We start from the raw sequence: 22,812 nt of genomic DNA, 5'->3' as shown, positions 1-22,812 counted from the left end.
CTCAAGAAAGATGTTTCTGCTGTTATGAGATGCCTTTCAAGTGGAATATTGCACTGAAATTGCGAAAGGTGGTGATGACTGAATCATAAAAGAAAATGCTGGAAAATCTCAGCAGGTCTGGCAGCATCTGTAGGGAGAGAAAAGAGCTAACGTTAAGATTCCAGCATCCGCAGTAATTTGCTTTTATCCAGTGACTGAATCATGTCTGACAATGTCCTCCAGCACTGATCCTGTGGGATTTGTGGAGTTGGTGGGAGGTTGTCTCATTAGCAGAGGGCAGCAAGGTTTATCTCTGGTACCGACCTGCCCTAGTCCAAGGAAGCCTGACTTTGCTTCCATGGAAAGAATGGTTTACCAAACCCTTTTCCCTCAACTCTTGCTATTTTCTCCTCAATCCTATCCAGCGTAACCAGGTACATATTATTTTCCTTGAAGCTCTACCAATTTACCACTGACTTTACAGTGGGACTGGAATGTTGATGGAGTATATCAGGGTTTATATTATATTTAATACAAGTGTTATAATAAGTGTTTCATCTACTGGTCATATAATGAACTACAAATGTCATGGTAATTAGTGTTTCCATTCTCCTTTTGTTATGGCAGAACATCCAAGTATTCACAGTTATTATGGATTAAACAAAAATTGGTAAAGTAACCACAGTCTGTCCTTAAGATAAATTGTTTATTGAATATAAAATATTAATGTTTGTATTATTATCATATATAAATATATTGCTGTTATGTTGGGACCCTGGATTCATAAGAGCAAGAGCTACTAATATATAATTAGTAGGTTCTCTTGTACTTCTTACCAAAGACCATGAAAGAACTTGGGTGTTTAAAGTAGAAAATATAAATGTTAATTGCTAACTTTTAAAAATGAGGTGATGCTCTAGAATTTTGTTTTAAATTGTCTTTATGCCTCCAGGACCCAGCGGATTGCCTTACTGCCTGCTGTGCTAAATCAAACCTAAATCAACTGGATTTAAGACCACCAACCTAAAGCTTCTAGTTTTTGCTGCACCTTCCAGGGTGCTGCCTGCCTTTTGACTCGAGCAAATATATTTCCCTAGCCATCATGTGTTCACTTATCGTGTCTCCAGTTTGCAGTTAACTGTGAGGAGAGATGGTGCTATTTTGTGGCTGTGGGGGTTGATAGTGGGGTGATGGTTGGTGTGGCCAGCCCACTATTAAATGTATTCAAATAAGCATCCAGCATGCACAGGTGCTGAAAGTCTGGATCAGATTTGCAGGATAGTCTATACTGAGACTACTGCTTATGCCTAAATGTGGAAGGATGGTGTGTCATTCAGCAGCAACTAGGCTGACATTGTAAAAACAGCTATAGAGTTGTAGGGAAGTTGTGAAGGAGAAGGATTGAAGTATGCAAGAATCTTTGGGATAGAACAAAATCCAATGGTAGTAAAATCCTATGACAGCATAAATCATGTAGCGTGAAGAATCCTCAGTACCAGTCACTCGATAATATTCTCGTTGTTTTCCCATTACAGTCCCATCTTGTGTCTGAGAGCCACAGACTTCAGAGAACTTAGAATTATTAGTCCAGTTATTCATTAAAGTCATAGAATCATACAGCACAGAAAAGGCCCTTTGGCCCATTGCACCTGCGCGGTCAAAAACAACCACGTAACCATTCTGATCCCATTTTCCAGCATTTGGTCTGTGGCTCTGTATGTCCTGGGACCACAAGTGCACATCTAAATACCTCTTAAATGTTATGAGGGTCTCTGCCTCCTCCACCCTTTCAGGCAGCGAATTCGAAACTCCCATCACCCTCTGCAGATGGGGGGGGGGGGGGGGGGGGGGGAGGGGGGGGGACGCTCTTCCATCCACTCTAAACCTCCTGGCCCTTGCCTTAAATCTATGTCCCTTGGTCTTCTGACCATGTTGTCAGCTCCCAGCTATTTTATCCTTGTTCCACAAAGCTGCTGGCTTGATACACTTCACTTTGGCTTCTGTCCTACATACAATACGGGGAAAACATCACAATTGCAATCCTCTGACCCCTCCACCAAGGGAAACGTTTGTTCTTGTTGCCGCTATCTGTGTCCCATATAATTTTATACATCTCAACCACGTCCCGCCTCTGTGTCCTCTGCTCCTAGGATAACAATTCAAGTCTATTTAATCTCTCTTAATAACTAAAACGCTCCAGCCCAGTCAACATCCTGGTAAATTTCCTCTGCAGCCTTACTAGTGCCATCACATCCCTCCTATTATCTGTACTCTGCAGAACTGCACAAATACTCAAGCTGGGGCTTAACCAACATTTTATACAGTTCCAGCTTAAACTCCCTGCTCTTAAACTCTATGCCTCGGCTAAGAAAGGCAAGTATAAGATATGCCGCCTTAACCACTGTATCTACCTGTTCTGCTACGACCGATGTACGTGCACACCAAGATCTCTCTGATTCTCGGTGCTTCCCAGGGCCCTGCCATTCTAGCATTAACCTTTCTGGGGCTGGTTTAGCTCACTGGGCTAAATCGCTGGCTTTTAAAGCAGACCAAGCAGGCCAGCAGCACGGTTCGATTCCCGTACCAGCCTCCCCGGACAAGCGCCAGAATGTGGCGACTAGGGGCTTTCCACAGTAACTTCATTGAAGCCTACTCGTGACAATAAGCGATTTTTATTTCATTTTTCATTTCATTTCATTTCTCATGCCTCCTTTGACCTGCCCAAGTGCAGCACCTCACACTTATCCGGATTTAGTTCCATTTTCCATTGATCAGCCCATCTGACCAGCCCGTCTATATCCTCCTTTAATCGAAGGATATCCTCCTCACTGTTTACCACCACACCAGTTTTTAACCATTTTCGGTATCATTGGGTCTTGCATTTATCAGATAATTCTTATATTCTAGCATTAACCTCTGCACAAGGACAACAAACAAAGCTACTGCTTCCCCATGTACCCTCTTCTCAAACCCCTTATCATGGTCTTCAGCACTGTCTCCTCTAATGCCAAATCCAGAGTTAATATATTCTTTGATTTTAAGTTGAGCTGCCTCTGCTGTCTGCTTCTCATCTTCACCTGCCCAGGTTGCCAACCATTCCAACTTTTCCTATCCACCCTACTTCATTCTGCAGGTTCCATCTTAACTCTACTTGTCTCTCCAAGTTTTCCTTTTCTGAAGGTTCCATCTTGTATTCCCTTTACCCCTGAACACTCAGTTCCTGACCACTTAATAGCTGATAGTGACACCTGTGCCTGTTGACATTAACAGCTCACTTTACATTATTAACAGCTCACTTTACTTGGGCACCATCCTCTTTTTGAATACTGCTATCATTAATCCATCCACAAATATTTGACTTCTCCAACTACAGTTCCATTGGGCTTCTGACCATGTTGTCAGCTCCCAGCTATTTTATCCTTGTTCCACAAAGCTGTTGGCTTGAAACACTTCACTTTGGTTTCTGTCTTACATACAATATGGGGAAAACATCACAATTGGAATATTCTGAAATTCTGTGTTATCCATCTCCATCTTCCTTTGTTTCTCCACAAATTGTGAAATGGTTGGCCACACTATCCTCCTTCACTGTCCAGCATTATGATGCTGCCTTTGTCCAGTTTTATTCCTACCTGTTTCAATGCTGGCATATCTCCAGCAATGGCTACTAGATTCCCATCTCTTCTTCTAAATCCTGCTCTATGGCGATATTATCCACAAGCCAGGAATCAGCTTCCGAATGATTTCCATGATATTCAACTCCCCTTCATTTCCTGCAGCCACTTATAGACTGCTTATCTAACACTAAACTATCAACAAATAAAAATTTATTTCAACTAGGATTGGGGGGGATGGGGGATTGAAGACAACATTTGTGTTTCATGCAGTAATTGTTGCTCCCTACCAATGACCAGTCACCCTCAGGCATTTGATCAGGCCATGCAAAATCTGTTTGACCCAGAGCTAATCTGTAAACCCCACAACAATCTTTTAAAAAAAAAATTAGAGTTCCCAATTATTATTTTCTTTTCTAATTAAGGGGCAATTTAGCATGGCCAATCCACCTAACATGCACATCTTTGGGGTGTGGGGGCGAAAGCTACGCAGACATGAGGAGAATGTGCAAACTCCACATGGACAGTGACTCAGGTCCGGGATTTGAACCCAGGTCCTCAATGCCGCAGTCCCAGTGCTATTCACTGCGCCACCGTGCTGCCCCACAGCAATCTTTAACCAAAATAATTTACTTTCCCTTCCTTGCTTGTCTATGCTTCTACCTCGGTGGTTCCCAACCAATGTTCCGTAATGTAATTTCGCTAAAACTAACCTTTGTCTTCAGCTCTGTAGTTGAGCCCTCCAAGACCTGATGAATCTTGGGCCTCCCACGTTTCTGTCGGCAGGGCAAGAGCTGGACATACATGGTTTGGTTTTTTTTGTTGGTCAGGCCCATGCGCATGACCATTTGGGGCTGAAGAGAAAGGTCCCATGCAGCTGCACAAAAAGTGAAAACTCACAAAGGCCGCAAAGGGAGAAGCGTGAATGACAGGGAGAGGTAAAGAAAATTCAGGAGAGAGGACAGTAAGGGAAGAAAACAGAGAAAATAGGTGGTGTGTCTCAAAATCTTTTAATAGTATAGAGGGGAGCCATGATGCACAAAAGGTTGTGAACCACTGTTCTCCTTCATTCCCAGCATTGCGTAAGAGGCCGAGGTCAGAGTGGAAGTGGCAGAGAGAATCAAAATGTCAAACGAACTGTCCCACTCCCAACTCTGATCACACTATCCTATACATCTTCACTGTTCTAATGAAGCTCTAACAAAGCTCAGGTTAACAGCACGTTATCTTTGGGTTAGACAATGGACGTAGCCTTCTGGATTCACTTGCATTTTACAATTTTAGCTCAAAGCCATTGCTGCTATCTTGGACAACGGGTATTGGTAATTGTTCATTTATTACAATTTAAAACTGCTGTTGGCCTTTTTCTTTACTCGCCTGACTATCATTGACTTTGCACCATCATCCCTTTTGCCACTTAATCTCTTCTGCTTTTCACCCTATCACAGACATTCCCATTTGTTCTTTCCTCCTTCACCCAACTGATTTCTCCTTCCCCCACCTGATTTCCCTGTCTCTGTACTTGCTTCAAACCTGTTGCAGCTAAATACTTTTCAGTTATGACAAAGGGTTATCGACTTGAAACATCCATTGTTTTCATCTCCAAAGATGGCACCTGACCTGTTGAGTATTTCCAGCATCTTCTGTTTTTAATCCATTAGATAATCATGCAATGACTGCAGCATCTTATCTAAACAGATAGAATGCTGCTGGTTGTCAGTTTGCTTACAGTATCACAAAGCAACTGAGCGACTGCAACTGGTACACAGATGGGATAGATGCAGTGTACTAATCTTTCAGTAAAAATTGCCTGGATTGGTCCATGATTAATTTTAAGCTCTATTAGGGAAAATTAAATTGAATAATTCAACATTTAAGTAATGTGTTTCCATTCTAACCTGCAACATACCCACAATTTCTCAGGGGGAGCATTATCAGGAGCTAAGGAATAATCTCACTTCTTTACTTTGCTGAAACCCTTCAAATTTGCATACAGAACACATGGCCATAGCTTCTAAAATAAGACTGGAAGAATTAATTTTTAAATTATGTTGACAAAGTATTATGATAAGTGAGGAGGCACTGCTCACACATGGTTAGTTTTTATTGTAAACCACCCTCCACATGCATAAAAGGACAGACACAACAATGTAACCTAGAAATTGTGAATTTTCATAATGGCTTTTTTTTCCCACTGTACACAGTCTAGGATTAAAGAATGTTTTTGGTAGCTCCTATTACTTTCCCCTTAGCTGCAAAGTTGATGATCAATACCATGGGTAGTATGGAGCTATAAGTTTGCTGTGATGTGGAGTTATAGGATGTGGGTTTGCACCTTCAACTTTTTATTGGTAATTTCTGTTTGTGGCTCTTTACCACAGGTGGGGAGAGAACAATCATAGGTGAATCACAATAGGCTGCTCTTGTACGTAGGTGGCACAAGAATATAATTGGCAGAGTCATCAAGCAAGGCTGCCTGTTTACTTTTTCATGCATGCTTTATGTAAACTCTGAATAATGTGAAAGAAAGTGAGAGATAAAGTAACCCTTTGAGTATTGATTCTCCCGGATGACTCAAAATGTGAACTTCCTTCTCTGTTGCTATTTACATAAACGGGGTGCTGTATAAAGGTTAATAGAGATGTCCAAATCATAGAATGCCTTGTTTCAAAATGCTTTGAAAGATTGGAGTGCAGTTCACCACTATTATCTGCAGATTGGGTTGTTCATCTGATGCCTATGTTATTGTGATTTTAAGTTCTTTGTGTGTAAAATTTTATTTCAAGGGGAGGTTTATCCCTCAATTTATTTTTTCTCATTGTAAGAGTTTTGGCATTCAAGTTCTGACTGTGAATTTGAGGAGCGAAACGGCAGCATATTCTCGGAAACCAAATAACGTGCTAACCTTTGCAATGAACGTGGACTCCCCCTGCCCACACTAAAACCATGCTGCTCAACCCACTTAATGATACCCATGACACAATTCAAGTCTTAAAATCTCTTAGAGTGGAAACATATTCAGACAGGTGATTGCCTGAAAAATAACATATTCAGTTTGAGATAGGGTGTTATTTTTCCAGAAGCTCATTTAGCTTTTTCTCAGAAGGTTCACAGCTTTGAAAAGTAAATTATTATTGGTTTGCAACTTGGAAGTAATCATGTTTTCTTTTAAATGGGGGTTATTTTTCCAGCAGCTCATTTAGCTTTTTCTCAGAAGGGTCACAGCTTTGAAAAGTAAATTATTACTGGTTTGCAATTTGGAAGTAATAATTTTTCCTGTTAAATGTGTGCCTGTAAAAGTTTTTTTATTTGACATGAAATTTTTTTGTCCCTCAATTTATATTTTCTCATTGTGCCATCAGATCTTCATAAGATGTGACATTGGGTTGGCATTTCCATTCCGAGTATTTTTACTGAAAGAAAGATATTGCCTCCTGATCTCTCAAAGTACTTCTTGCACGTGTACTGAAGTTCCTGTTCAAGCAGTTAAAAAAAATGAGGATTTTAAAAGAGAGGTAAGAGGAACTTTATACCTATACAGTTTCCTAAAATAATCATCAAAACTGTGATAGATACGTTGTAAAGATAGTGGTTTCTGAGTGGCATTTATTGCTATTGCTGTTACCAGACTGCTCTCAGCTACAGAAACCTTTATGGGTTAAAAAAACATTCCTCACTGTTGTAGCAATTTTTTTTTTCATCATGATGTTTCCCGTTCTTGTGGCTGGTCCTTAGAAACAGAAAGCAGTTACTAAGGTAAATTTTGTTCCAGATGTAAACTAGGGTCAACTACTTATCACCAAGATAGAGGTTACATAGTTTCACTTGTGGCCACACATGTTTCTGTAAGCATACAGGGCAGTGCTCTGCGATCTTCTGAATTAAATTTTGTAATGTCGCTGAATTATTGACAAATAGTAGCAGTCAAATCCCGAACGCCCTGTAGATTCCTGCTCCGAGAAACTGCTATCATCTAAAACTGTAGGGTTTCAAACACAGGATGATCAATCAAATGTAAAACCAGAATTGCTAGAACATGCAAATGATTATGGAAAATCTGAGACCACAAATTCAGATCCTTAATGCTCAGTTTTTCGGTATTGAGTGTTGTTTAAGCTCCCAAGATGGAGTTTGCAGCATGTGCATATGCTTTTGCTGTGAGCCGCACTGTACCATTTTTGTGAGAGTGTCTGTGAAAAGTGGATCTACCAGAAGTATTTAGAGTAGACATATCATGATGTCGCTGATTTGGCACCAGTACTGCTATTTTGGAGCTCAACATCCAACTAATGCTGTCTCCTACGGAAGCTAAAGAAATTTGGCATGTCTGCATCGACTCTCACAAACATCTACAGATGTGCCACAGAGAGCATCCTATCCGGCTGCTTCACGGCTTGGTATGGCAACTGCTCAGCCCAAAATCACAAGAAACTGCAGAGTGTGCTGAACTCAGCCCAACCCATCACACAAGCTTGCCACCCTCACATTGATTCTGTGTACACCTCCTGCTGCCTCAGGAAGGCAGACAGCATTATCAGAGACCCCTCCCACCTATGCATTGCCTTCTTCCAGACCCTTCCATCAGGCAGAAGGTACAGAAGTCTGAAGACCCGCACATCCAGATATAGGAACAGCTTCTTCCCTGCAGCTACTAGACTCCTCAACGACTTTCCCTCAGACTGACCTGTTCCCTGTAAGAACACTATTCACAACGCCCTATTCTGCTATTGGTCATGTATTTGCTTTGTTTGGCCCCTTGTTTCGCACTGTAATCAATCACTGTTTGTCGATGTACCATTTATCAATGTACTCTTTTACATTATATTTACATTAGATTATTCTTTTCGTCTACTATGTACGTACTGTGAACGTTCCCTTGGCTGTAGAAAAATACTTTTCACTGTACTTCGGTATATGGGACAAATCAAATCAAAAACCTAAAAATGCACAACTGGACAGGTGTTCAGCATGGGAAGGACCGTTTCACCAGTCCTTTTTGAAGGGAACGTCGATTACTAGCACTTTAGTTTTTAATTACTTTCTATTAGTTGTTTCTCGATTGTAGAAGTATTTGCTAGTTTCTAGAGTTATTGGAAGTTGGTATATTCTACATGGAGTGGTTTGACACATGCTGAAGGCCTTTGGCCTTATTTCAGGGATTCTGCACAAAACACTTGCTCTAGGTGTAACTGCAGCAGTATGCATTCCTTGTGGACTACAGCGTGTTGGGGAAAGGCAAGATTGGGCAAGCTGCTGGTGCAAGAGTGTGCTCTCAGCTGGGAGCCATATCCCCCAGTGTTCAAGGATATATTCTGTTGACTGAGCCTCAGCAAGAAGCAGTGTATCAGACATCATCGCTTCAGTAAGCATCACCTCACTCAAATTTACTTTGTACTGCAGCCACAGATGTAACCTCAGAGTGGGCTGAGGATGTCATTGCCAGGGATGAAAATCTTTGTTTATCTGCAGACTTCTTCCAGGCTGGAGCATTTTGTTATGGTCCAGGGTTTAGAAAACTCCAAAGTATATCATGGAGTTCAGCTGACCTGCAACTATTTATTGAATTTGGCTAGGATGAACACAAGAGCTTGCCTTTCAGGTGTTATTCAACAGAGTTCTTAAGCTCTTTTAATCAAAAAAACAAGCTTTTTTCTAAGGATTTAGTTAACATTTGTATAAACACACACAGTAAGAATTTTTATCAACTACAAACATAAAGACCCCACACAGCCACAATAATCTATTTATAACCCTTAATGAATTACCCATTAACTGTTCCAATTCAATTACAAAATCCAAGTAAAACCAGAAACCCCTTTTCAAAGGTGCGGCCCAGCACACAGCATTCTTACTGGTATAAGACTTGTTATTGATACTCTGTTCCCCTTTTCAAACAGCATATTTGAATTCCTTCCAGGAGCAATTATCTCTTTTACACTGACGCTAGAAAAACCTGTCAACCGGTGCAGTTCAAATCAGTCCAAAACTCAAAGTAAAATTCAAAGAGCCACAGCCCAGCTCCACCCACACAATGTCATCACTGAAGCCATGTGATTAGACAAAAGCATTTCTTAAAGGGAGACTGCCATACGAGGTGATATTTGCAACATCTCCCAATTTGCAGTCTGTTGTCACTGAAGCTCTGAATCCCAGGAGAGCTGAATACATTTTATTATTTCTTGCGAGAGAGGAGCATGCGGAGCAAGCAGATGGCTTTGTGCGTTTCAGGCTTTCCCACAGTTTAGGATTCCATTGAGGGCATGTACATCACTTTGCAGGTGCTGCATGTCTACTCTGAAAGGCTGCTTCAACTTTCAATTTGCATGCAACCTGAACCAGTACATCATGCTGGTTTTCTCTTGAATTAGTTATGGTACCTTCATTCTGCAGCAGTTGCTGAATCCAGAAGTATTTGAGCCACTATGCCAAACAAAATGATGACTACTGGGTGACTAGTTCTATTCTTTGACAATATGGCTCATTCTTTCATGGGATGTGGCATTTTAAGAGTCAACCACATTGCTGTGGATCTGGAGTCACATGTAGATCAGACCAGGTAACGTTATCATCAATTCTTTTAATTCCAGATTTTTCAGATCTGCCGTGGCGGGATTCAAACCCAGGTTCCCAGCGCATTGGTGTGTCTGGATTACTGGTCCAGTGACAATACCACTGCGCAACTGCCTCCTCTGCGGTTTGCAACATACACATGTTGCCAGCATGCATACAATCAAAGCCATGCTGCCACGTGAAATGTGATATAGAAGACAATTAATAATCTTTTATTAGTGTCACAAGTAGGCTTACATTAACACTGCAATGAAGTTACTGTGAAAATCCCAGCAACATTTCTACTCTGACCACTCTGGAGGGCCCCTGCAGTGCTCAGCAGAGCACGTGTCCAATTTTGTCTGGTCTGCTTCAGAGGGTGCAATCGTTATCTGCAGCTGTATGCGATAAGCTAAGGAAGAGGAAGTGAGGAAGGAACCAATACAACACCTTTCCGTTCAGGCTGTCTGTGATCAACCTATCTGATTGTAATACGAGTAAATACAATCTTAATACCCCATTCATCAATAGTCCGACACCTTGGCTTCCCTCTGTTATTAACCATTTCAGTATTCGCTTGACTACAACGCAAAAATAATAGCCAATACAAAATCTGTATTCCAAATCAAATATGTGCATTAAAAGATGCTGTATGTAATTGCCTACAATCATCCTTGTGTATTTCCTTAGTAATGACTTTCATGTGCCTTTGCCTGTCCTAGTGTTTATACAGAGTGCTATACCAGTGGCGCCAGTACACCTGATGGAAGGCTCCTAATTTTCGGTGGAGGAAACTAAAACTGGCCTTGCAGTTCGACGTTTAATAGCTGTGGCTTTATACTTCACCATTTCGGCATGGACGACAGCAGTCTGGGGTGGCTGACTGGTGGCATTCAAGGCAATGAAATGAAATGAAAATCGCTTATTGTCACGAGTAGGCTTCAATGAAGTTACTGTGAAAAGCCCCTAGTCGCCACATTCCGGCGCCTGTTCGGGGAGGCTGTTACGGGAATCGAACCGTGCTGCTGGCCTGCTTGGTCTGCTTTCAAAGCCAGCGATTTAGCCCTGTGCTAAACCAATGGTGGTGTAGAAGGATGAATGCTGTCATTCTGGGATAATAGCAAGTTTGTGCCCCACGCAGTCACTGCCATTCTCCTGGGGTGGCTCCTCCGCAATCCTTATAAACTGGTGGAGGATACGGCAGCTGTGAAATGCTGTCAGCCCTTTTGAACACTGGAACATTCAGGCATAATGGCAGTTGTTTGTGCTTGTGTGGCAGCAAACTAACCTTTCATTATGGAAGTATGAGCTTCCACTGCAGCATCTAGATGTTGGATAGCTTCTACTTGTGCTATAATCAAAGCTGAAGCATGACCATCAGGCAGTGCATCATAGTTGGGTCCACAAGTGTGCAAATTAATTTGGCCTCCATTTTAACCACCAAGCTATGTGCATGCATGGTTTCATGGCATCTGGAAGGTTCGTGCAGCTGTTGTTCCATGTTAGCTACCACGGTCCTGAATGCAGGCGTGGATGGGTACATGGGACTGGGATATTATAGCTATTATTGAAACATGCGAAGGGAGGGCAGCACGGTAGCATTGTGGTTAGCACAGTTGATTCACAGCTCCAGGGTCCCAGGTTTGATTCCCGGCTTGGGTCACCGTCTGTGCGAAGTCTGCACATTCTCCCCGTGTGTGTGCGGGTTTCCTCCGGGTGCTCCGGTTTCCTCCCACAGTCCAAATATGTGCAGGTTGGGTGGATTGGCCATGCTAATTTGCCCGTAGTGTCCAAAATTGCCCTTGGTGTTGGGTGGGGTTACTGGGTTATGGGGAAAGGGTGGAGGTGTGGACCTTGGGTAGGGTGCTCTTTCCAAGAGCCGGTGCAGAATCGATGGGCCGAATGGCCTCCTTCTGCACTGTAAATTCTATGATTCTATGACTCGTAGTTCAATGTTCTGGGGTACAGATGCTCAAGGAAAGATAGAACAGGAGGTAAGAGAGGAGAGGGAGCTGCGTTTTTGATTAGGGAGAATATCACGGCAGCACTGAGAGGGGATATATCTGAGAGTTCACCCACTGAGTCTATATGGGTAGAACTGAAAAATAAGAAGGGAGATATCACTTTGATAGGATTGTACTGCAGGCCCCCAAATAGTCAGCGGGAAATTGAGGAGCAAATATGTAAGGAGATTACAGATAGCTGCAAGAAAAATAGGGTGGTAATAGTTGGGGACTTTAACTAGCTCAACATTAACTGGGACAGCCATAGCATTTGGGGCTTGGATAGAGAGAAATTTGTTGAGTGTATTCAGGAGGGATTTTTCATTCAGTATGTGGATGACCCGATTGAGAGGGGACAAAACTTGGCCTCCTCTTAGGAAATAAGGAAAGGCAGGTGACAGAAGTGTTAGTGAGGGATCACTTTGGAACCAGTGACCGTAATTCCTTTAAGTTTTAAGATAGCTATGGAGAATGATAGGGCTGGCACAAAAGTTAAAATTCTAAATTGGGCAAGGCCAATTTTTATGGTATTTCACAGGAACTTTCAAAGGTTGATTGGGAAGTCTGTTGGCAGGTAAAGGGTCAGCTGGTAAGAGGGAGGCTTTCAAAAGTGTGTTAACAGGGTTCAGAGTAAGCACATTTATTTTTGAGTGAAGGGCTAGGCTGGTAGAAGTAGGGAACCCTGGATGACTCAGGATATTGAGGTCAAAAAGAAGAAGGAGGCATATGACATGTATTGGCAGCTGGATCAAGTGTATCCCTTGAAGTGTATTGAGGTTGTCGGAGTAGAGTTAAGAGAGAAATCAGGAGGGCAAAAATGGGACGTGAGATTGCTTTGGCAGATACGGCAAAGGAGAATTGAAAGAGACTCCTCAATACATAAAGGGCAAGAGTAACTAGGGAGAGAGTAGGGTTTCTTTAGGATCTACAAGCTCATCTATGTGCGGATTCATAAGAGATGTGATCCGAAATGAATATTTCTTGGCAGTATTTACTGTTGAGAAAGGCATGGGTGTTACGGAACTTGGGGAGATAAATAGAGATGTCTTGAGGAGTGTACATATTACAGAGAAGGAGGTGTTGGAAGTCTTAAAGTGCATCAAGAACACATCATAGAACTATACAGCACAGTACAGGCCCTTCGGCCCACAATGTTGTGCCGAACTAGTCTGAAACTAAGATCAAATCAACCTACTCCCAATCATTCTAGTGCACTCCATATGCTTATCCAATAACCGCTTGAAAGTTCCTAAAGTGTCCGACTCCACTACAATAGCTGGGAGTGCGTTCCACGCCCCAACAACTCTCTGACTAAAGAACCTACCTCTGACATCCCTCCTATATCTTCCACCATGAAACTTATAGTTATGCCCTCTTGTAACAGCTACATCCACCCGAGGAAAAAGTCGCTGAACGTCCACTCTTATCTATCCCTCTCATCATCTTATAAACCTCTATTAAGTTGCCTCTCATCCTCCTTCGCTCCAATGAGAAAAGCCCTAGCTCCCTCAACCTTTGCTCATAAGACCTACCCTCCAATCCAGGCAGCATCCTGGTAAATCTCCTTTGCACCCTTTCCGATTTCCAATGCTTCCACATCCTTCCTATAATGAGGTGACCAGAACTGCACACACTACTGCAAATGTGGTCTAACCAAAGTCTTGTACAGTTGCAGCATAACCTCACGGCTCTCAAACTCAATCCCCATGTTAATAAATGCTAACACACTAGGCTTTCTTCACGGCTCTATCCACTTGGGTGGCAACTTTCAGAGATCTATGGACATGAACTCTGAGATCTCTCTGACCCTCCACATTCTTCAGAACCCTGCCGTTAACCCTGTAATCCGCATTCAAATTTATCCTACCAAAATGAATCACCTCACACATATCAGGGTTAAACTCCATCTGCCACTTTTCAGCCCAGCTCTGCATCCTATCAATGTCTCTTTGCAACCTACAACAGCCCTCCACATTATCCACTACTCCACCAATCTTGGTGTCATCAACAAATTTACTAACCTAAGGTTCAACTCCATCATCCAAGTCATTGATAAAAATCACAAATAGCAAAGGATCCAGCACTGATCCCTGTGGTACACCGCTGGTGACTGGGCTCCAGGATGAAAATTTACCATCTACCACCACCCTTCTATGTGCTAGCCAGTTCCTGATCCAATCGGCCAAATTTCCCTCTATGCCATGCGTCCTTACTTTCTGCATGAGCCGACCATGGGGCACCTTATCAAATGCCTTAAATCCATGTATGCAACATCAACTGCTCTACCTTCATCGATGTACTTAAAAAGTTATAGTCACCCATGACAACTTCCCTGTGACTACCGCACCTATCCAAAATCTTTCATTGCAATTTTTTCCTCCACATCTCTGTTACTGTTTGGGGGCCTATAGAAAACTCCGAACAAAGTGACTGCTCCTTTCCTATTTCTAACTTCAGCCCACGCTACCTCAGTAGACAGATCCTCCTCAAACTGCCTTTCTGCAGCCATTATACTATCCGTGATTAACAATGCTACTCCTTCACCTCTTTTACCACCTTCCCTAATCTTACTGGAATATCTAAACCCCGGATCATCCAACAACCATTCCTGCCCCTGTTCTATCCACGTCTCCGTAATGGCCACAACATCATAGTCCCAGGTACCAATCCATGCTTCAAGCTCACCAAACTTATTTCTGATGCTCTTCAAACCACCTTCATGCCTGCAGGTCCACTCTTGTGACCTTGGTACCTTCCTCAGTACTGCACTACCCTCAACCTCCTGAACAGTAGCAACACCATCTCCTGGACTACAAATCAGTTTCCCATCCCTGTACCAAATTAGTTTACCCCCCTCTCCCAAAGAGCTGTAGCACATTTCCCTCCCAGGATATTGGTGCACCTCTGGTTCAGGTGTAACCCGTCCTGTAATCAATGGTAGATTAAATCCTCAGGACCTGATGAAATGTATCCCAGGACATTGTGGGAGGCTAGGGAGGAAATTGCAGGTCCCCTAGCCGAAGTATTTGAATCGTTGACAGCCACAGATTAGGTGCCTGAATACTGAGGGTAGCAAATGTTGTGCCTTTGTTTAAGAAGGGCCGCAGGGAAAAGCCTGGGAACTACAGACCGATGAGCCTAACGTCTGTGGTGGGTAAGTTGTTAGAAGGTATTCTTGAGAGACAGGATCTACAGGCATTTAGAGAGGCAGGGGCTGAATCGGGACAGTCAGCATGGCTTTGTGACTGGAAAACATGTCTCACGAATTTGATTACCTTTTTTTGAGGGGTAACCAAGAAGATAGATGAGGGCAGTGCAGTTGAAGTTGTCTACATAGATTTTAACAAAGCCTTTGACGAGGTACCACATGGTAGGTTGTTGCATAAGGTTAAATCTCACAGGATCCAGGGTGAGGTAGCCAATTGGATACAAAATTGGCTTGACAACAGAAGACAAAGGGTGGTTGTAGAGGATTGTTTTTCAAACTGGAGGCCTGTGACCAGTGGCATGCCTCAGAGATCAATGCTGGGTCCACTGTTATTTGTTATTTATATTAATGGTTTGGATGAGAATTTAGGAGGCATGGTTAGTAAGTTTGCAGATGACACCAAAATTGGTGGCATAGTGGACAGTGAAGAAGGTTATCTAGGATTTCAATGGGATCTTGATCAATTGGGCCAGTGGGCCGATGACTGGCAGATGGAGGTTAATTTAGATAAGTGTGAGGCGATGCATTTTGTAGATTGAAACGGGGCAGGACCTACTCGGTTAATGGTAGGGTGTTGGGGAGAGTTATAGAACAAAGTGATCTGGGAGTACAGGTTCATAGCTCCTTGAAAGTGCAGTCACAGCTGGACAAGGTAGTGTAGAAGGCAGTTGGCATGCTTGATTTCATTGGTCAGAACATTGAATACAAGAGTTGGGATATCTAGTTGAAGTTGTGCAAGACATTAGTAAGGCCACACTTCGAATACTGTGTGCAGTTCTGGTCACCCTATTATATAAAGGATATTATTAAACGAGAGAGAGGACAGAAAAGGTTTACCAGGATGCTACCGGGACCTGATGGTTTGAGTAATAAGAAGAGGCTGAATAGACTGGGACTTTTTTCCCCGAGCGCGTAGGAGGCTTAGGGGTGATATTATGCATGTCTATAAAATAATGAGGGGCATAGATAAGGTAGATGGTCAACATCTCTTCCCAAAGGTAGGGGTGTCTAAAACTAGAGGACATAGATTTAAGGTGAGAGGGGAGAGATATAAAAGGGTCCAGAGGGGCAATGTTTCGCACAGAGGGTGGTGAGTGTCTGGAACGAGCTGCCTGATGCAGTAGTAGAGGCAGGTACAATTTTGTCTTTTAACAAGCATCTAGACAGATGTATGGGTAAGATGAGTATAGAGGGATATGGGCCAAATGTGGGCACTTGGGACTCGCTTAGTGGTTGAAAACTGGGTGGCATGGCCAAGTTGGGCCAAATGGCCTGTTTCCACGCTGTAAACCTCTGTGACGCAAAAACATTTCCGGGGACTGCACACTGGAAACAAAAGACTGCACAAAATCTAAATTTTGAAGGGAATATTGGCTCCAAGATCTGTGCCAAGTGCAACCTGTGCCATATTGGTGCGAGATTCCGACATGCTCCTTACAATTTGCCTCAGGCTTTCTGGTAAGCCTACCAATGCACCAAGCATTTCACTGTCAAACCCATTATCTTTCTTCTGTACGTTGCCGCAGCATATTGTTCACCTAAGACCTTCACGGTATTTGTGTGTGACCATGCCCTCTGGTAAGCTGGCATCTTCTCTACCGTTTTCAAATATCATGTGCTTAGTGTCTCACCATGTACAAATTCTATCTATTCTATTTAGTGCAGTGTCAGTATTTGAGCTGTTGGCTGTTGAATGAGAGAGCAAATGAAGGTACTCCTTCACCACTGACTTTCTGTTCTTCCACATCTTGTTCTTCCACCTTTGACTGACCATGTAGCAGTTTGAAGGTATCCGAAAGAACATAAGAACTAGGAGCAGGAGTAGGCCATCTGGCCCCTCGAGCCTGCTCCGCCATTCAATGAGATCATGGCTGATCTTTTGTGGACTCGGCTCCACTTTCCGGCCCGAACACCATAACCCTTAATCCCTTTTTTCTTCAAAAAACTATCTATCTTTACCTTAAAAACATTTAATGAAGGAGCCTCAAAGGAAAAGTATACAAGGGTGGGGTTCTGATGTATATAAGAAGGAGAATTGGGTATGAGGATGCAATTGTGTTCCTGGCCATTGTTGCAATGGTTGCAACTACTATCTCTTCCACTTTAGTAAGGAATCATGGTAAAAGCCATTGCAACTGTCCCCCCCCCCCCCCCCCCCCCCCGGGGTTGGTTGGGGGTGGGGGGGGGGGGGGTTCAGTGTGGTGCTGTGGCCTCTGGTTAGCACCAACTATTCTTGCAAGAGAGAAGAAAGTGTGTCAGTGATGGTGCTGCAATCTGTTTGGGTGATATAGCTGTCATGATTAAATAGTTGACATTGTGGGTAAGAGACTTGCAGTGGAGATAAGTGTGTGGGGGTGAGGTGCAATTATTAATGTCACATATGAGTCATGATTGATAGAGATTGTTCGCAAGTGAATGATGGAGTTGTGGTGCATTGACAGAGTGTGAAGCTAGTGGTGCGGTTGGTGTGCTATTACATTTGAAGATGCTTTCGTTGACCGTGACCACTCGTATGAGGTCATTGAATTTTTTGTGGCATTACATCCAGGTTCTTGGGACATACCTTTTGACATTGACTCCACAGCTATGTGGTCCACACTATCTTCACAAAATTTGTCTGGAAGGTCACCTGACCAATTGTGGATAGGTATTATTTCACCTCCATCCTGAGGTGTCCAGTACAGCGTCCGAGAACATTGAAACACATGCTCTTCCACGTTGCACCTTAATTGCACTTCTTTCCACTCGGACCCTGTTCTACAAAGAGTTCCAGAAAATGAAAATGAAAATCGCTTATTGTCAAAAGTAGGCTTCAAATGAAGTTAAATTAAGCCCGTAGTCGCCACATTCCGGCAGTTCGGGGAGGCTGTTACGGGAATTGAACCATGCTGCTGGTGTGCCTTGGTCTGCTTTAAAAGCCAGTGACTTAACCCAGTGTGTTAAACCAGCCCCAGGACTGTCTGTGAGACATTTATCCTTGTTACATTTCTACCCTGTTATTTTGGCTTAATCTGAGCCAAAAGGTCCAACTTCTGATTGCAAAGACTGGCACATTGTAACATAATTGTGATGGTTGGGAGCAAATCCATCTAGTTCTAATGTAGAACACAAATATAAGTTTTTTGAAAAATTAAGATGAAATATTTGTATTATTTTGCTTATTGAAATATTTGTCACTGTTTGTAGGGCGAATATATCTGTGAAATGCAACAAGGTGGAGAGTTGCAGCAACTGTAAGGTTACTGTAAATGTTCTGGGGTTTTATTTGCTTTGGGTGCACAGTTGACCAGGTCTATTTCTCAGACATTTCTATAGAAATTTACCTAGGGCTACCGTTGTCAGTTGTCAGGAAGTTAATTTGTGTGGAGGTTACTGTGAAATAAATTATATTTGATCTGAAGAGGGGATATGTTGGATGGAGTGAATAACTTTTCTTAGTCCATAATCTTGTATTTTTGGAAGATTGTAACAAAATACACTGTTAGTCAATTATGGCCAGCTGCATGGACTATGTCAACTGCTGTGTCTACTTCCAGTAGTCCTTACCACTTGATAATGATTTTATTAATTTTAATGTGTCACTTATGCAACCAAACAACACCAAAGCTGTTCATAAGGATTGGGGTTGCTTCCTTCCTCTGCCTTAAAGAAAATGACCCATTTTACTGATTTTTAAAAGGCTTAAGTAAATTGACATATTGTCAAAGCCATGAGTCATGGCAGCATAAATTATTCTGTGTAGGATGTATAAAATAGTGATATGAGATTCTGTTCATGGCGGAAGTTAAATAACAATACTGTAGTATGTAGATTGATCTTTGCCCCACTAAATACATGGGAGATATTTTGACACAACAAAAAGTATGAGAAATACTTAAAAGGTGACAATAATATTTTATGTTCCTTTTTCAAGTTAATGGATGTTTCATCTTTTTTTTCCTTCATCTGATGATAGTTGTCAGTTCCATGCATATAGAACATAGAACAGCACAGAACAGGCCCTTCGGCCCTCAATGTTGTGCCGAGCATTGTCCGAAACCAAGATCAAGCAATCCCACTCCCTGTCATTCTGGTGTGCTCCATGTGCCTATCCAATAACCGTTTGAAAGTTCCTAAAGTGTCCGACTCCACTATCACAGCAGGCAATCCATTCCACACCCTAACTACTCTCAGAGTAAAGAACCTACCTCGGACATCCCTCCTATATCTCCCACCCTGAACCTTACAGTTATGCCCCCTTATAACAGCTACATCCATCCGAGGAAATAGTCTCTGAACGTCCACTCTATCTAACCCCTCATCATCTTATAAACCTCTATTAAGTCGCCTCTCATCCTCCTCCGCTCCAAGGAGAAAAGCCCTAGCTCCCTCAGCCTTTCCTCATAAGACCTATCCTGCAAACCAGGCAGCATCTTGGTAAATCTCCTCTGCACCCTTTCCAATGCTTCCACATCCTTCCTATAGTGAGGTGACCAGAACTGCAAACTCTACTGCAAATGTGGTCTCACCAGGGTCATATACAGTTGCAGCATCATAGAATTATAGATCATAGAATTTACAGTGCAGAAGGAGGCCATTCGGCCCATTGAGTCCGCACCGGCTCTTGGAAAGAGCACCCTACCGAAGGTCAACACCTCCACCCTATCCCCATAATCCAGTAACCCCACCCAACACTAAGGGCAATTGTGGACACTAAGGGCAATTTATCATGGTCAATCCACCTAACCTGCACAACTTTGGACTGTGGGAGGAAACTGGAGCACCCGGAGGAAACCCACGCACACACGGGGAGGATGTGCAGACTCCGCACAGACAGTGACCCAAACCGGAATCGAACCTGGGACCCTGGAGCTGTGAAGCGATTGTGCTATCCACAATGCTACCGTGCTGCCCCGCAGCTCTTAAACTCAAGCCCCCTGTTAATAAACGCTAACACACTATAAGCCTTCTTCACAGCTCTATCCACTTGAGTGGCAATCTTCAGAGATCTGTGGACATGAGCCCCAAGATCTCTCTGTTCCTCCACATTCCTCAGAACCCTGCCGTTGACCCTGTAATCTGCAAAATTGGTTTTTTCTACCAAAATGAACCACCTCGCATTTATCAGTGTTAAACTCCATCTGCCATTTTTCGGCCCAGCTCTGCATCCGATCAATGTCTCTTTGCAGCCTACAACAGCCCTCCACCTCATCCACTACTCCACCAATCTTGGTGTCATTAGTAAATTTACTGACCCACCCTTCAGCCCCCTCCTCCAAGTCATTGATAAAAATCACAAATAGCAGAGGGACGAGCACTGATCTCTGTGGTACACCGCTGGTAACTGGTCTCCAGTCTGAAAATTTTCCATCCACCACCACCCTCTGTCTTCTATGTGATAGCCAGTTACTTACCCAATTTCCCTCTATCCCACACCTCCTTACTTTCTTCATGAGCCGACCATAGGGAACCTTATCAAACGCCTTACTAAAATCTATGTATATACATCAACTGCTCTACCTTCATCTACACACTTAGTTACCTCCTGTTGCTCGTTCTGGGTGAGTGTGCTTAACACTCAATTTGGCTCTGTTTCGTTACTTAGCTCTGGAGTCGCCAGGTATCGTTAAGATACCGCCACAAGTTTCAAGGTCAAGTTCAAAGCAATCAAACCATACACCAATTAGTAAGTTCAAACAAATGAGTTTATTATAATACAATTAGAAACTACTCATGCACACGCTAAGATGATTAAACTATTCCTACCACTAAATAGACCAATACTTATCTGAATAAGGAACTGCCGGATCAGGGAACAAGGGCCTTTTGCTCTGCACTGGGTCCGCAGACTTCAGGTTGGTACGTGTTAAAAGGGGTCAGGAGTGTCTATCTCTGGTAGCGATCGTTGTGAGACACTTACTTGCTGGTGGCTGCTGCCCGAACCTCTCCTCTCTCTCGGTCAAGGTCTTCTTCGGTAAAGGCTGGTCGAGAGGGCTGGTCAAGAGAGGAGGGCTGGTCAAGAAGAACGAACTGAGTTTGGGACCTGTCTTTTATAGGTCCCAGGCCTTCGCGCCCTTTTGGGCGGACCCTCTATCTGCTGTGAATCGATTGGGTCTCTTCCCAATCGATTTGTTTGAATCCCCCCAATACTAAGGCTGTCCCTCGGCTACTGGGCGGGCCTTCAGGTGCTTTGTCTTCGAACCCCGCTGGTGCCGGGGTGTCTGGCTTCCCATACACTGTTGCAATCACTTCCCCATTTGTGCCCTTTGTCCCTGGGATTGTTCCATTACCATGTTAACTGTCCCAGAGATTGCCTCATTAGCATGCGGAATGTTTGTTTCGGTGCTGTCTGCTCTCTTAGCAGACAGAATACACAGTGGCTTGTTGCAGCCTGCTTGTGCTTCAAACTTTGTCCATTTTACCCTGCAAGCTTTGCGTTCCTCCATTTTGTATTGAGGGAATGGCCAACTTTGGTGGCTATACTCCTCAAAGAATTCAGTCAAATTTGTGAGGCAAGACTTACCATTCACGAATCCGAGTTAACTATCCCCGATTAAGCTGCACCTTTCCAAATGGTCATAAATCCTATCATTCAGGACCTTTTCCATTAACTTACCGACCACCGAAGTAAGACTAACCAGCCTTTAATTACCAGGGTCATTCCTATTCCCTTTCTTGAACAGAGGAACAACATTCGCCACTCTCCAGTCCTCTGGCCCTATCTCCGTGGACAGTGAGGACCCAAAGATCAAAGCCAAAGGCTTTGCAATCTCATCACTTGCCTCCTAAAGAATCCTTGGATATATCCCATCTGGCCCAGGGGACTTGTCGACCCTCAGGTTTTTCAAAATTGCTAATACATCCTTCCTCAGAACATCTACCTCCTCCAGCTTACCCGCCTGTATCACACTCTCATCCTCAAAAACATAGCCCCTCTCCTTGGTGAACACTGAAGAAAAGTATTCATTCAATGCCTCCTATTTCTTCTGACTCCATGCACAAGTTCCCACTACTGTCCTGGACCGGCCCTAACCTCACCCTGGTCATTCTTTTATTTCTCACATAAGAGTAAAAAGCCTTGGGGTTTTCCTTGATCCGACCCGCCAAGGACTTCTCATGCTCCCTCCTAACTCTCCTAAGCCCCTTTTTAGCTCATTCCTTGCTACCTTGTAACCCTTAAGCGACCCAACTGAACGTTGTTTTCTCATCCTTACATACGCTTCCTTTTTCCTCTTGACAAGACATTCAACCTCTTTCGTGTACCTCTTTTAGCTGTTTCATGGTGTTGCCAACCACAAGACTCTCTTATTCTATTGTTGGTGCCACTTGTTTGCTGGGTTTTGGTTGTTCTTACCATAATTAGAATAGGGTGTGCAGTTAGCAGGACCATTTGGGGGATGCAATGGTGAAGAAAGTTTGCTTAATTCTGAGTGTGCAACACAATGTAATCCTGTTAGCAACGTCTTTGATAAAGTCCCAC

At 43.2% G+C, this 22,812-nt stretch overlaps 1 protein-coding gene across 10 annotated transcripts in view; it reads left to right on the top strand.

Annotated features, from left to right (window-relative positions):
* Positions 1-22,812, top strand: part of gtdc1 (glycosyltransferase-like domain containing 1) — a 459,381-nt gene that overhangs the window by 72,006 nt on the left and 364,563 nt on the right. For all 10 annotated transcript variants that reach the window (XM_038789963.1, XM_038789957.1, XM_038789967.1 and 7 more), the window contains one exon: positions 6,956-7,108. The gene's annotated coding sequence lies outside the window, so the exon portion shown is untranslated. The remainder of the gene's footprint in view (positions 1-6,955; positions 7,109-22,812) is intronic.

This window comes from Scyliorhinus canicula, chromosome 2 (genome assembly GCF_902713615.1).
Source record: "Scyliorhinus canicula chromosome 2, sScyCan1.1, whole genome shotgun sequence".
In the NCBI taxonomy this organism is placed as follows: Eukaryota; Metazoa; Chordata; class Chondrichthyes; order Carcharhiniformes; family Scyliorhinidae; genus Scyliorhinus; species Scyliorhinus canicula.
Note: the sequence above shows the minus strand (reverse complement) of the source record. Positions and strands in the feature narration are given on the sequence as shown.